The sequence below is a fragment of the Phodopus roborovskii genome, unplaced genomic scaffold (genome assembly GCF_943737965.1).
Source record: "Phodopus roborovskii unplaced genomic scaffold, PHOROB, whole genome shotgun sequence".
NCBI classification, from domain to species: Eukaryota; Metazoa; Chordata; class Mammalia; order Rodentia; family Cricetidae; genus Phodopus; species Phodopus roborovskii.
The window spans coordinates 23,332,445-23,344,547 of record NW_026126469.1 but is presented as its reverse complement, the minus strand read 5'-3'; the positions used below and the strand labels follow the sequence as shown (position 1 = coordinate 23,344,547).

At 43.4% G+C, this 12,103-nt stretch overlaps 1 protein-coding gene and 1 non-coding gene across 3 annotated transcripts in view; both read right to left on the bottom strand.

The window, feature by feature from the left end:
• The window catches only part of Igsf11 (immunoglobulin superfamily member 11), a 112,403-nt gene that overhangs the window by 88,560 nt on the left and 11,740 nt on the right, over positions 1–12,103 (bottom strand). The window lies entirely within an intron of this gene.
• LOC127227283 (U6 spliceosomal RNA) lies at positions 2,368–2,471 on the bottom strand. The gene has a single exon (XR_007834968.1). It is a non-coding gene; the product is annotated as a U6 spliceosomal RNA (small nuclear RNA).

Genomic DNA, 12,103 nt, shown 5'->3' with positions numbered 1-12,103 from the left:
TATGTAGAGTTAAAACACATATTTTTTAAAAAGATGTGCATAAAATGTTCTACCTTGCATTATCAATAATGAATCTAACACTTAAAAAGTGAAACTTTGCCAACAACACCCACTTGCCACTCATGGAATGACAGAGGGATGGGAGGACAAACTGGAAAAACTATCAAATCATTTTGCCTTAAGTCAAAGCAGTGCCCTGGAAGAGTACCCACCCTCCCAGTGTGAGCACCCCAAACCTTAAAGCACAATTCTGTGGAGCAAAGCCAGGTCCTCGTCCCCTCAGTGCATTCTCCACAACCCAGAGAAGGGTTGAGAGCATGCTAACTGTGCCCCATGTCCCCACTCCCATTCTGAACCTCAGCACTGCTTCATGAAATCCCATTCACCTGGCTACTGCAGGAGGAGGGTTAGGGACTAAACTAACCCATCTACCTAACCAGGTTTCATGAGACAAAATAGCATCATCAATTTACCTATTTTAAAGTGTTTCTTTTCCCTTTATTATAGGAGGAAGGGTTTAGAAGACACATATAAAGTTAAGTTAGATTTGGGGTAGCAAGGGTAGAGGATGTGGTAGGAGATGGTCAGATAGGCCTCCTAAAGGTGTCCAGGCAGGGGCCTAGATGCCTTTAACGTTCCTGGCTAGTATGGAGACCTATGGGAATGCCTCCCCAAATTCCAACCTGTAAAGCTCACACTGCCCTTGGGAAAGCAAACTACCTAGTGAATATCTGCCCAGAAAACCAGAATGGTGAGGATGTACGGCCAGGGCTTGATCTAATGCTTGTGCTCTCCTCCACCATATACTTGGAACAGTTGTATGTTCTTCCAGGCAGGGTGCAGCCATTCATTGTCCTCACACAGGAACACAATCAACAAGGTACCTCCCCGGTCCCCACATCTTCTTGTTTGGGTGCATTCATGAGTGGCGAAAGTCTCAGAACAGGTAACTCCACTCCTAGCTCAGATAAGCAGAGGTAAGGTCACTTATAATGCCTCAGTGGTTCTCGACCTGTGGGTAATGATTCTCACAGGAGTCGCATATCAGATATTTACATTACAATTCACAACCGTAGCAAAATTACATTGTGAAAATAGGAGTGAGATGATTTTATGGTTAGAGGTCACCACAACTGTGAGGAACTGTGTTAAAGAGTCACAGGGTTAGGAAAGTTGAGAACCACTGCTTTAAGGTGTGTCCCTCTGTGGCTATCACCACTTTTTTTGGTTTCTATTAACTGGGGATGCTCTCCTTAAAACAAAATGGGGGAGGGGAGAGAAAGGATGGTAATTATATAGGATTGTCCACTGAAGCACAAGACAAAGCAAAGAGGGACATGGAATACAAATGCCAACAGGACTTTCAGACCAACTGTCAACACCTGACACATGGGACAGGGGAGACATGGGTTATTTTCCCAATGACCAGGGCACACTTGTCACACGGCCATCTTACTGAATATCAGTTAAGGACCTGACACAAGAAGTTATCAAGGAGTGGAGAGAAATGCTTGGGTCTCTGAAAAGGAAAATCCCAAGAGAAACCGAGGAAGCTGAGATGCAAGTCTTGCCATCCCAATTTCAACTTGTGTGTGTGAAGGCTCCCTGTATCGTCCAGGCTGAGGTTGGTAGGCCTGGAGCAGGAGATGGAGAGACCCCCACTTCCAAATGGAGGCAGCTAGCAGCTGCAGAGGAGGAGGAGGATAGATGCTGTTTGGTGCTGTGAGAGGTACCCGGGGTCCTAAGATGTTTCCAGGCATCGGAAGCATACCATGAGAAGCAGGGCAACCCCAGGTAGGTGGATGTGGGCTGCCACAATGGGAATCATGTAGCCAGATATCACTTCCCAGGCATCAGGCGTGTGCCCTGGCTGGGTGAGGAGGGCTGACAGCATCCGAGGGTAGAGAGGGAGCTGCTGATGAGGCATCATGCCAGGATGCCCTGTTGCTGGACCAGGTCCTTGAGTGCTGGTGTGCTTGCTGAAGGTTCTGGCCATGTTGCTGCTATTCTGTTTGTTGCCAGCCTCGTACCTCAGCATATTTCCATTGCTCCACATGGAAGTTCTGGTGTTCAGGAAGCAACTATTGTGGAAGTTCTGAAGTTCAGGAAGCAACTGTTGCCTCCCTTAATGGTTTCCAGCTCTTCAAAATATCAGAGTTTGATCTTTAGTTTCTTCATCTGTGTTTCAACCAGGGGAGCTGCCAGAGATTTCGTCTTTCATTCTTACACAGTGACCAGGTGCTTGGATTTGGTAGCAGCTGAGGCAGGAGCAGCTGCTGCGGCTGTGGTAGTGTTTTCCTTCAGAAAGTTCCTGTTCCGCTTTCTTCTTCCTTGTATCCCTGTATTCCTTCTTGTTTCATCTGATTAAAAAATATGGTACTCTTCACAAATATGCATGTCATCCTTGCACAGGGGTCATGCTAATCTCGGGATTGTTCCAATTTGTGTGCACGTGCTTTGGAAGCAAGTACTCTGAACACCTTAAACTAATAATCAACAGAGACTTGTGAACAGAGACTTGACAGCACAGCTTCAGAAGAAAAAAAAAACCATAAAACAGTAATAAAAGAAAGCAAACTTAAAGGAAACAGAACAGAGCAGGAGCTGTGGGAGCCGAGCATCGAGTCGGCAGATGACATCTATTTGCACTCGTTAGCACAGCCTGGCATGTGCTACGCCACCCCCTTGGGTAATTTACATTTTTTTTAAAGCATGTATTTCTAAATTTAGGAAGTCGGGATAATCAGGGTGGAAAAGCCCATCTGTTTGATGTTCTCTCCAGCTGCTGCAGATCCTCAAGTGAAACTGGAGTGCCTTCTCCTGTGTGTCGTCTTAGCCAGCCTGGACTGTGAGAGCTGAGGGCAGGGTCTCCGGTGTGGATTAGATTTGGTACTGGATGACCCACCCGCAGTGCTTAGGTCAATCTGCTGCCCGTGCTGAAGCTGGTGCATTTGTGCGAGCATGCGTGGTGAAGTCACCATAGGGTAGGACTACAGAGACAGGAAGACCCAGGTAAATACCATGCTTGACTCTTTAAGAGGTTAAAATGATGAAGGGACCAGAAATTTTACTTAGCTGCATGATTTTACTCTTGCCCCCCCCCCTTAGAGAAAGCATTTACCCAAATTCTGGTCCAAACTTCTACTTATATGCCACATTGTTTTGGAAAACACTAATTTTCTTCTTTGGGTTTTTTACTACATGACAAATGCAAGAGCAAAGGTAGGACAGGGGGAGGGAGGGGTTGAGCATAAAAAGAAACACAAATGTATGTGAAGAGTGCTTTCGGCATCTACAATTCTAGTATTATAGAGAGTTATACCAATTCCCACATGGAAGCTACCACACCTAGATGGACTCCTCCCCTTCTGGATGGCAACTGTGAACACTAAAATCAGGGGCAAACCAATAAATGTCTATTCATATACCTTTTTATGTCTATTGGGAAAGCGTGAGCCATATATCTCAGAAGTTTGGATTTATTTGGTAAATACTAAAAATTAAACATGTTTCTAAAGGGCCTATGACCTAAGTACAATTTTACTTCATCAACACCTGTCCCCAGAGTGTAAAAGCACCCTCTGAGAAATGTGCATTTTCTGGCCCCACAAGTGGTTTTTGCATTGTCTCCCCGTGTCAGACACTGAGGTGTAAGCAATACTGAAGGGCAGCAAAGTGATGACGGTTCCTGTTGGCGCTCTGAGCAAAAGGGAGTCATTTAACCAGAAACAACAACAACTGCTTGGATAAAATCCAGCTTGGTTAACATGACTACAAGGGTGTCTGTGACAAGGACTCTGAGACCAACATGACTGTGTCACGCCACCAAGGAATCCATGTTGTACCTAGAAGCATGAACATAAGCAAGCATCACACAGAGGTGAAGACACTTTCAAAACACTGAAAGAGCATTAAGCCACTAAAAGCATTTTTAAAGACATTAAAAGCATTTTAAAACATTTTTTTAAATTAAAAGCATTTAAAAAACATAAAAGAGCATTTAAAAAAAAAACATTAAAAGCACCTAAAAACCTTAAGGACACTTACATATGTAACTTCTCTTGTCATACTATTCTTAATCTACTAAAATTTGTAATGAGTGAATATTTAAGGAGTAGTCTGAAAGGGACATTTTAGTGTTGTCTTGTCCTTTTAGTGCCTTGGATGTTTTTTCATTAGTTTTCTATTTTGCCTCCAGTATATATCCTCACCCACTAAAACAAAGTCCAACATAAAACAGGCACTAAGTAAATACTTAGGGTAAACAGAAAGAAGAAATAAGAAACAAGGGGGCTGGAGAGATGGCTCAGCCGTTAAAGGCTAGGCTCACAACCAAAAACATAAGAAACAAGGGCAGGGGCTGGAGAGTGGTTCTGTGCTTCCGACTGCACAGTACTCTCACAGAGGACCTGTGTTCAGGTCCCAGCATCCATCTGGGGTGGCTTACAACCACTAACTCCAGCTCCTGGGATTTAACAACTTCTGGCTTCCACAAGCACTTGTATACACACAGACAGACAGACAGACAGACAGACAGACAGACAGATAATTAATATGTTTAAATAGTTGGGAGAGAGAGGGGGGAGAGAGAGAGAGAGATTTTTGGTGCTGTGGGAAGAGTGGAAAGCCCACTGGCCACCAGAAGTTGTAGGTCAGATTTTTTTCATCTAACCCAGCCACTTGGCAGGCAGGGGTCATCTGTCCTGCTTTCCATAAAAAGAAAGACTCAAGAGTTAAACAATACCCTGGCCACAGAAAGAGACATAGTCTATCTCAGAGAGCTAAGGTTCAGGCTCAAAAGTCCTCTAAATGAGGGAGGGCAAAACCAGTCAGAAGCCAGCCCCCACAGGGAGCTGTGCTGGGGAGTTGGTGGCAGGGTAGGAAGCAGCCCAGGGAAAGAAAAGCCATAGGTACAGAGGTAGGACTGGGTATAGCAGGGCCACACAACAGGCACACTGTCTCTGCACAAGGAAGGAAGATTTCTGAGCCACAGAGTGAGAGCATGGGGCCCCAGAGCTTGGAAGCTGGGCAACCAAGCTGGTATGTGCTAAGTGTTGAAAGTGTGAACTACCCATGATGCCCATGCAAGCAAAACACGGCACAAACACTACTGACAACGACAGTGGGAATTTCCTACAGTTCATTCTAGAATCATTCTGTATTCTGTACAGAATTGTCCTTACAAGTCTGCCGGGAAAGGCCAGTTTTCAACAGAGGGAAAGAAGGCACTGTAGTAAAGGATTTCTCGATGTGCAGGAAAATGTTTAGAATGTGGAGGCAAATAGCTCAATGTGTACAGATCGCATGCATGACAGAGCTTCAAATGTGTTGCCATAGCTACCAAAAGATAATTAATTTTGAGGAAACAAAAGAAGAGATACCATTAGGGGTAGTTTTGAAAGAACTGAGTAATAACCATGCAGTCCAAATTTAACTCATATTTCTTCCCAATAGGAGCAAGCAATACTACTTCCCACGTGACCACTTCTGACACCGGCTCCCTCTCTGTCCTGCCTACTCTGGTGTACTCGAGCTGTTGTGAGACTCACTGAGACCCTGCAAGACTCTATTAGCTCTGCAATGCTCCAGGAGCACATCTAAATTATCTCTACAATTACCTAGCAACTATCATTTTCTGTTTATGAAATGAGCATCTATTAAGCAACAGTAAACTGATCAGGGTTATGGTGTTAACACAGCACATAGACAGCGAGAAAGACAAAGCTAAGTCCGGGGAGGCTGTTCTGGGGGTGAAGTGACATCCCAACAGGGCACTGAAGCATCAGCATTGCCTTCAAATCCCAGGAGGAGGAGAGAAGAAGAAAGAGAAAAAGAGGGACTTCAAGGTGAGATAACATTTTATTACTGTTTTCCCAAGCAGGAAAATAAGTCTAAAATTTTTAAAGATTTTTTACACTTAATAAAAATTAAAGTCAGCAACATGATCCTATTTGACTTTTCATCACATTTCTTGTATACAAAATGAAGGTAAGGCCAGGATATGCTGGAGATGAATTAAATAATGCATATGAAAAGCCTAGAATCTACTATATATTCACAACCCCCCATAAGTAAGCTCTACACAACTTTCCTTTTATTCACCCCAAAACATATGAAGTAATTTTTAACAGTTCCTCTTCGACTTTGGCAACACGAGTCTTCCAACATTCCTTGATCATATAAATCTTTGAAAAGTAACTCTCATCGCCAGAGCTGAATTACCCAAAGGGCTACCCAAGACACTTGGTGAGGATCATTAATGTAGGAACAGAGGTGAGGGGAATGGAGTCTCCTAAGGGAAAGTGCAGAACTGCACAGGACTCACTCTTAGTGGATAGTAGAGTTTCCTTGGGCTTAAAGTTTGATGCTCTTCAGTTTTTAAGGCTCTTCAGGCCTATATAGGACCAGTTGCCACTTGTACCGATATTTCCTACATTCTTCAACAGTCAGGTCCTAGAATGGAGACATAACTGCCACAAAGGCCAGAGCTGAGAAGGCAAGATCTAATCCACTTATTGACATCTGAGCCTGACTCTTCTTGTGTTATCTTGTATGCTCTCCCAGACACTCAACTCAAGGTAATAAAATCCATCCCCCTCTGTAAGCACACCGCCACTTCCCCTCTGGGAGACAGACGATCACAGATCTCATAGGCTTATCTTCAGAACTAATGAGTAAATATATATAAAAGTGTATGTCAGTGCATGGCATATAGGAGGTGCCCAACATATATCAATGGCATCCAGACTAGCAACTTCAAAACCAAAAATAGAGGATGTGTGTGTGACTTTGGGAAGTGCTGGTGACTGCCTCTGAGCTGGCACTGGATGGAGGATAATTTGGCTGGCCACCACTTGACACATGTGGCCGGAGCTCATTCAGCTTGTGTTCCAAGCTGTTTACCCACACTGAGTTCACTGTGGGCACCTTGGTATCAGAAAGAAGCCTGCCAAATCCAAGTATTAAAAGAAAACATCCCAAGTGATCAAGAAAATAAAGAGGCTTTTCTTGAAAGAAAAGGTCATCTGCTGAGATTTGATAAATCAGTGTAGTCTGTGCAATTACAACAGGCTTGCTGCCATGTTGGTATAGCAGCTTAAACTAAAAACTAGGACAAAGTTCAAGATTTGGTGCATCTAGCTATATGAAGGCTCTAGATTCTAGCTGTGCATCTAAATAAACTATACCAGGAGGTGAGTAATGAATACATTTTCTCATTCCTTTGTTAGAATATATACAGATGGAAAGCAGAGCCTATTTTCTCTCAAACTTTCTGCCACTATGTATATATCTACGTGTGTGTGTGTGTGTGTGTGTGTGTGTGTGTGTGTGTGTGTGTATGTATATATATATATATATATATATATATATATATATATATATATATATATATGATTTACTAGAAAGACTTACAGGCCATGGTCCAGCTAATCCAACACTGACTGCCTATAAACAGAAGGTCCAAGTAATAGCTGTTTGGCCCATGAGACTGGCTGTCTCAGCTGGTCTTCAGTATATGCTGGAATCCTCATGCCAGTAGAGGAATGGACTTGCTAGTGAGGAAGAGTAAGCAGGCAAAGGGCAATAGCTTCCCTCTTCATGTCTTTATATAGGCTTCCAACAGAAGGTGTGGGCCAGATTAGAGTCAGGTCTTCCCAAGTGAAAAGATCTGAACTAAATGTGTGTCTTCCCACCTTAAAGATCCAGATTCAAGTACAGGAAAAAAATCCCTCACAGGTGTGCCCTATTTGGGGGTTTTAGTTAATTCCAGATGCAGTCAGGCTGACAATCAAGAATGGTCATCAGGCCCTGCTAACAATCTACTCACATCCTGGATAAACAGCAGGAGCCAGGTGGTTAACTAAGGTCCACCCAATCTGAACAGCTCAGGCTGACCCAACATGTCCAGTTTCTGGGGACAAACTTGGCTGCCTTGCTCTTAGATGGATCACATAAATAGTCTTTAGGATTTCTCCCCTTTCCCCTACTTTACTCAAGAAAAATACCTTTATGAATGAGGGGGGGAGCTACTCAAGCTATTCCAGGCCAGGGAAGAAAGGGGATGGCTCTCATATCCACGTGGAGGTCCCGGTTGCCTCTACTAGAGGATCTTGACAATGTTGTCACTCCTTCATAGAGAAATGGTAAATAGAACTTGTCCTATCTGGGGGCCCTTTTTGCCATTACTGCTGTTGCTGTTACGTAACTGAAAGTGTGATGGGCATGTGCAGGTTCCCAGCTTCATTCTGTGGTCCTTGACGTTCATGTATAACTGCTACAGCCTAAATGTTCACAGTCCCCTGAAAAAACAAATGTTGAACCTAATTTCCAAGGTGGTGGAAGGGGAGGGGGGCTCCTGAGACATAATTGAATCATGTTAGGACTCACTGTGAATGGAGTTAGCATCTTACAAAGAGATGTCTCTCTCATCACCTGGAGACACAGGAAAGTGGTTGTCTCCAAATTAAGAAGGATGAAGCGAGCTCTTCTAATACAGAGATCTCAGACTCCTAGCCTCTCAGTGAGAAACAGATTTCTGTTGTCTAGAAGCCCACTATGTCTATGGTAGCACACTGTTCTCAAAATCTGAGAATTCAAAAGCTCTCCTCTTTTACCTTCAGACCACTGTTGGCTCCTCAACTAAGCCTCTTGCATGCTTAGGTGGGTCCTGAAGAATGCAGCAATGCCTCTTGCCTGTTTCTGGCCACTACCTCATGCATGCTGAAGTGGATGGCTTAGCTGTCCCAAACCAACCAACACCCCACCCTGTGGTGGAATGCACTGTCAGAATAAGGATGAGCACTCATCAAGAGACAGCACTTCATTCAAAACATTAATGCCATGAGTGAGTTGCATCAGAACGAGCTGGACCACTTCCACTTGAAGACTGGACCCTCCCCATCTTTTCCACCTTTCTATCCCCCTGGGACCTAGAACATAATAAACTGTCTGGAATGAGGAAATTGTTAATTCTAAAATCTGCTGAGAACATAAGCAAAGGCCATGCCTCCCTGACTATGATAAAGATCACACAGGTGGCACACAACAGTGACTACCCGGCTTTATCTTCTGCTACCTGGCATTTTAGCTATGATGTATCTGTACTTCTGTTTCCTTACCTGATCCCAACGGCAAGTATTCTACAAGTTCTTCTTTTCTGAGTCACACAAGTCTGCAAATTAGAAGCGCAGTTATGATTCTAACTATAGTGACACATATGTTAAGCACCTAAAGCCCACATTAGCTCGTGCTGTATAAACCACAGAGGCATATGTAGAGTGGGTTCTTGACTATGTTGGAAAACTGAAGAACAAACAAACTTTAAAAGTTGATGAGACAGTTCGCTTAGGAAAATAAAAATGTAAAAGCAATCTAACACTAAGTTAGCCATAAAATTTCTGTGAACTCCATGAAAGCTATCTTTGGATCACAAATTAAACTCCCCTGTACAAAATAAACACTGGTGGCATTAGGATGCAAAGGGCTTAGTATGTAAAATTCTATTTACCACTAAACAGATCATTTGAAAAGAAAATGCTATTCAGTGAAAGAACGAGGATCCTAAGATAGAAAACCTCAGCTCCAAACAAAGATATTCTTGGAGAAGTCTGATGTAATAAAAATGGTGGTAGAACAGGCTAGCCTACTAGGCTCCAGGTTATAGTTCCAAACCATGGTCACACAGACAGCCCTGATTAAAACTCAATGGGCCACAAAACAAAATGGCAAGATATGAATGAAGGTAATTCCTGGGAAATGGTGGGAGCTGACAGGGCTGGTGTGAGAGAGGATGTAGGAGGAGAATGATAGGAATACATTTTGTACATGTCAAAAATACATTTAATTTAAAACATGGTGGTAGAAACAGACAGGGAGATGAGCAAATAGAAGGAAAAGAAAAAGATAATAAAAGGTTGCTACTTAAGAGCAAAGTCTACCTACTGTTCTATTTGAGCCTCTAGCTGCCCTCTGAGATCACAGTTATTATTAATTAGAATTTATTAGTCTCTCACCATGCAGCACCCAATACACATTTGCACATACCCACATACATACACTTAATATTTGAAATTAAATACATTAAAAAAAAAAACTTGAGGTAGCAAAGTAATACCACGTCTAACCAGAAAAAAAATCAACAATAACTACACACAAGGCACACCAACACAATGAATAGATTACAACTCATCAGAATGGGTGAAGTGAAGTGCCCTAGACTGACAGAACCTAGCACTCATAGGATGTCTGGAGAAGGCCTAGAGCCCTTGTATACTCTCTGTACACTAGCAGAAGCAAACATTGGCACAACCACTTTGGAAGGCAGCGGTACCTACTAAAAGGGACATGATCTGTGTCTGCAGAACATAGCCTGCCAAGTTATGCATGCCCAAGTGTGTGTAGCAGGAATAAAAGGGGTGTGGCCAGGTAAAGGGATCGGACTTGGGGAAAGCTGAGTGGGGTCAGTATTCAGGAGGAACCACATAACCAAGCAACCCCAGAACAAGCTCTTGGCCACTTGCTGCACCCTGAAAGCTTGAACTTTAGCCAGAACATGCCATAGAGCTGTTGTGTGGAGATCCAGTGCCCAGATCCCAGGGTGTGTGCTGAACACTAATATCCAGTACTAATACTAATGAAGGGCTATGGATGCCTTGCTGCCAAATGGAAAGTTAATTTTATCACTAGAAAAAGACGTGAAGAAACTACACCTCCATACCTAGCGGTGGCAGCATTGTGGCAGAAAAGAAATTAACCTCAGCTTTCCCTTTAGTCTAGATTCTGAAAGTGACACACAACAACTTGGTTCTTAGTAAGCCGCCACTAAAATGTTACTTTGGTTTGGCATCATGCTATATAGAAGAATTAATAATAATTGTGTTAGTCACCTTTTATCAATGAGACACACCCATCTTAGAAAACGCTTACTGAAAATAAAAGCTTGAGTTCATGGTTCCAGCGGTCTCCGTCTGGTCACGGCTGGCTCTACTGCACTGTGCCTAGGCTGAGGTTGAACACTGTGACCGTAAACATGCTGAATGATTGCTCACCTCACATCGAGGTGACCAGGAAGCAAAGCAGCTGTGCTACTCCAGTCATGCTCAGTCCTCTCTCCCTTAGTTCTCCCTAGAAATGCCCTCAGACACATCCATAAATTAAGTAAGCTTTGCTTATCTCCCAGCTATTTCTCAATCCAGTCCAGTTTATAATAAAGATTAACCATCAAGCCTTGGGGAAATCATACACTGAGTAAATTGCTTAAGATGCAAGCATGAAGAATTGAGTTTGGAACTCCCAGTACCAAGGCCAGATCTAAAGCAGTTAAGAGCACTGGCTGCTCTTCTAGAAGACCTAGTTTGATTTCTAGCACCCACACGGCAGCTCACAGCTGTCTACAACTCCAGTTCCAGGGGGGCCCAATGCTCTCTTTTTGCCTTCATGGGCACTAGGCATACACATGGTGCATACACATGCATGCAGATGAAAACACCCATATACATAAAAGAAACTTAAAAAAAAAAAAAAAGTCAGGCCTAAGGACAAACACCTGTAATCTTGGTGGAGAAAGGAAGAATCCCTGTGGCTAGCAAGCGATTGTCAAGCTCCAGATTCAGTGAGAGACTATGTCTCAAAAATAAGGTAGAGAGTGATTGAGAAAAACATCCAAAATCAAGTTCTGACCTCATATACATACACACAGATCACTCAAACCCAGGGGACCCATGTGGTTGGAAGGAGACAAATGATTCCCCAGAGCTCTAATCTATACATACATATGCGTGCGTGCGCGTGCGCGCGCGCGCACACGCACACACACACACACACACACACACACACACACACACGAGAGAGAGAGAGACAGACAGACAGACAGACAGATTGATGATTACTCATCAAGGCCAAGTGTGGTGATACAAGCCTGTAATGTCATCACTTCAGAAGTAGAGTCAAGAGGATTAGGAGTTCCAGGCCAGCCTCACCTACATAGAGTTTTCAAGGTCACCCTGACTACATGATATTCTGCTTCAAACAAACAAAACTTAAACCAGTTACTGCAAGTCGTCCTCTGACTTCCACACATGCACTGTGGCATATATACACATAC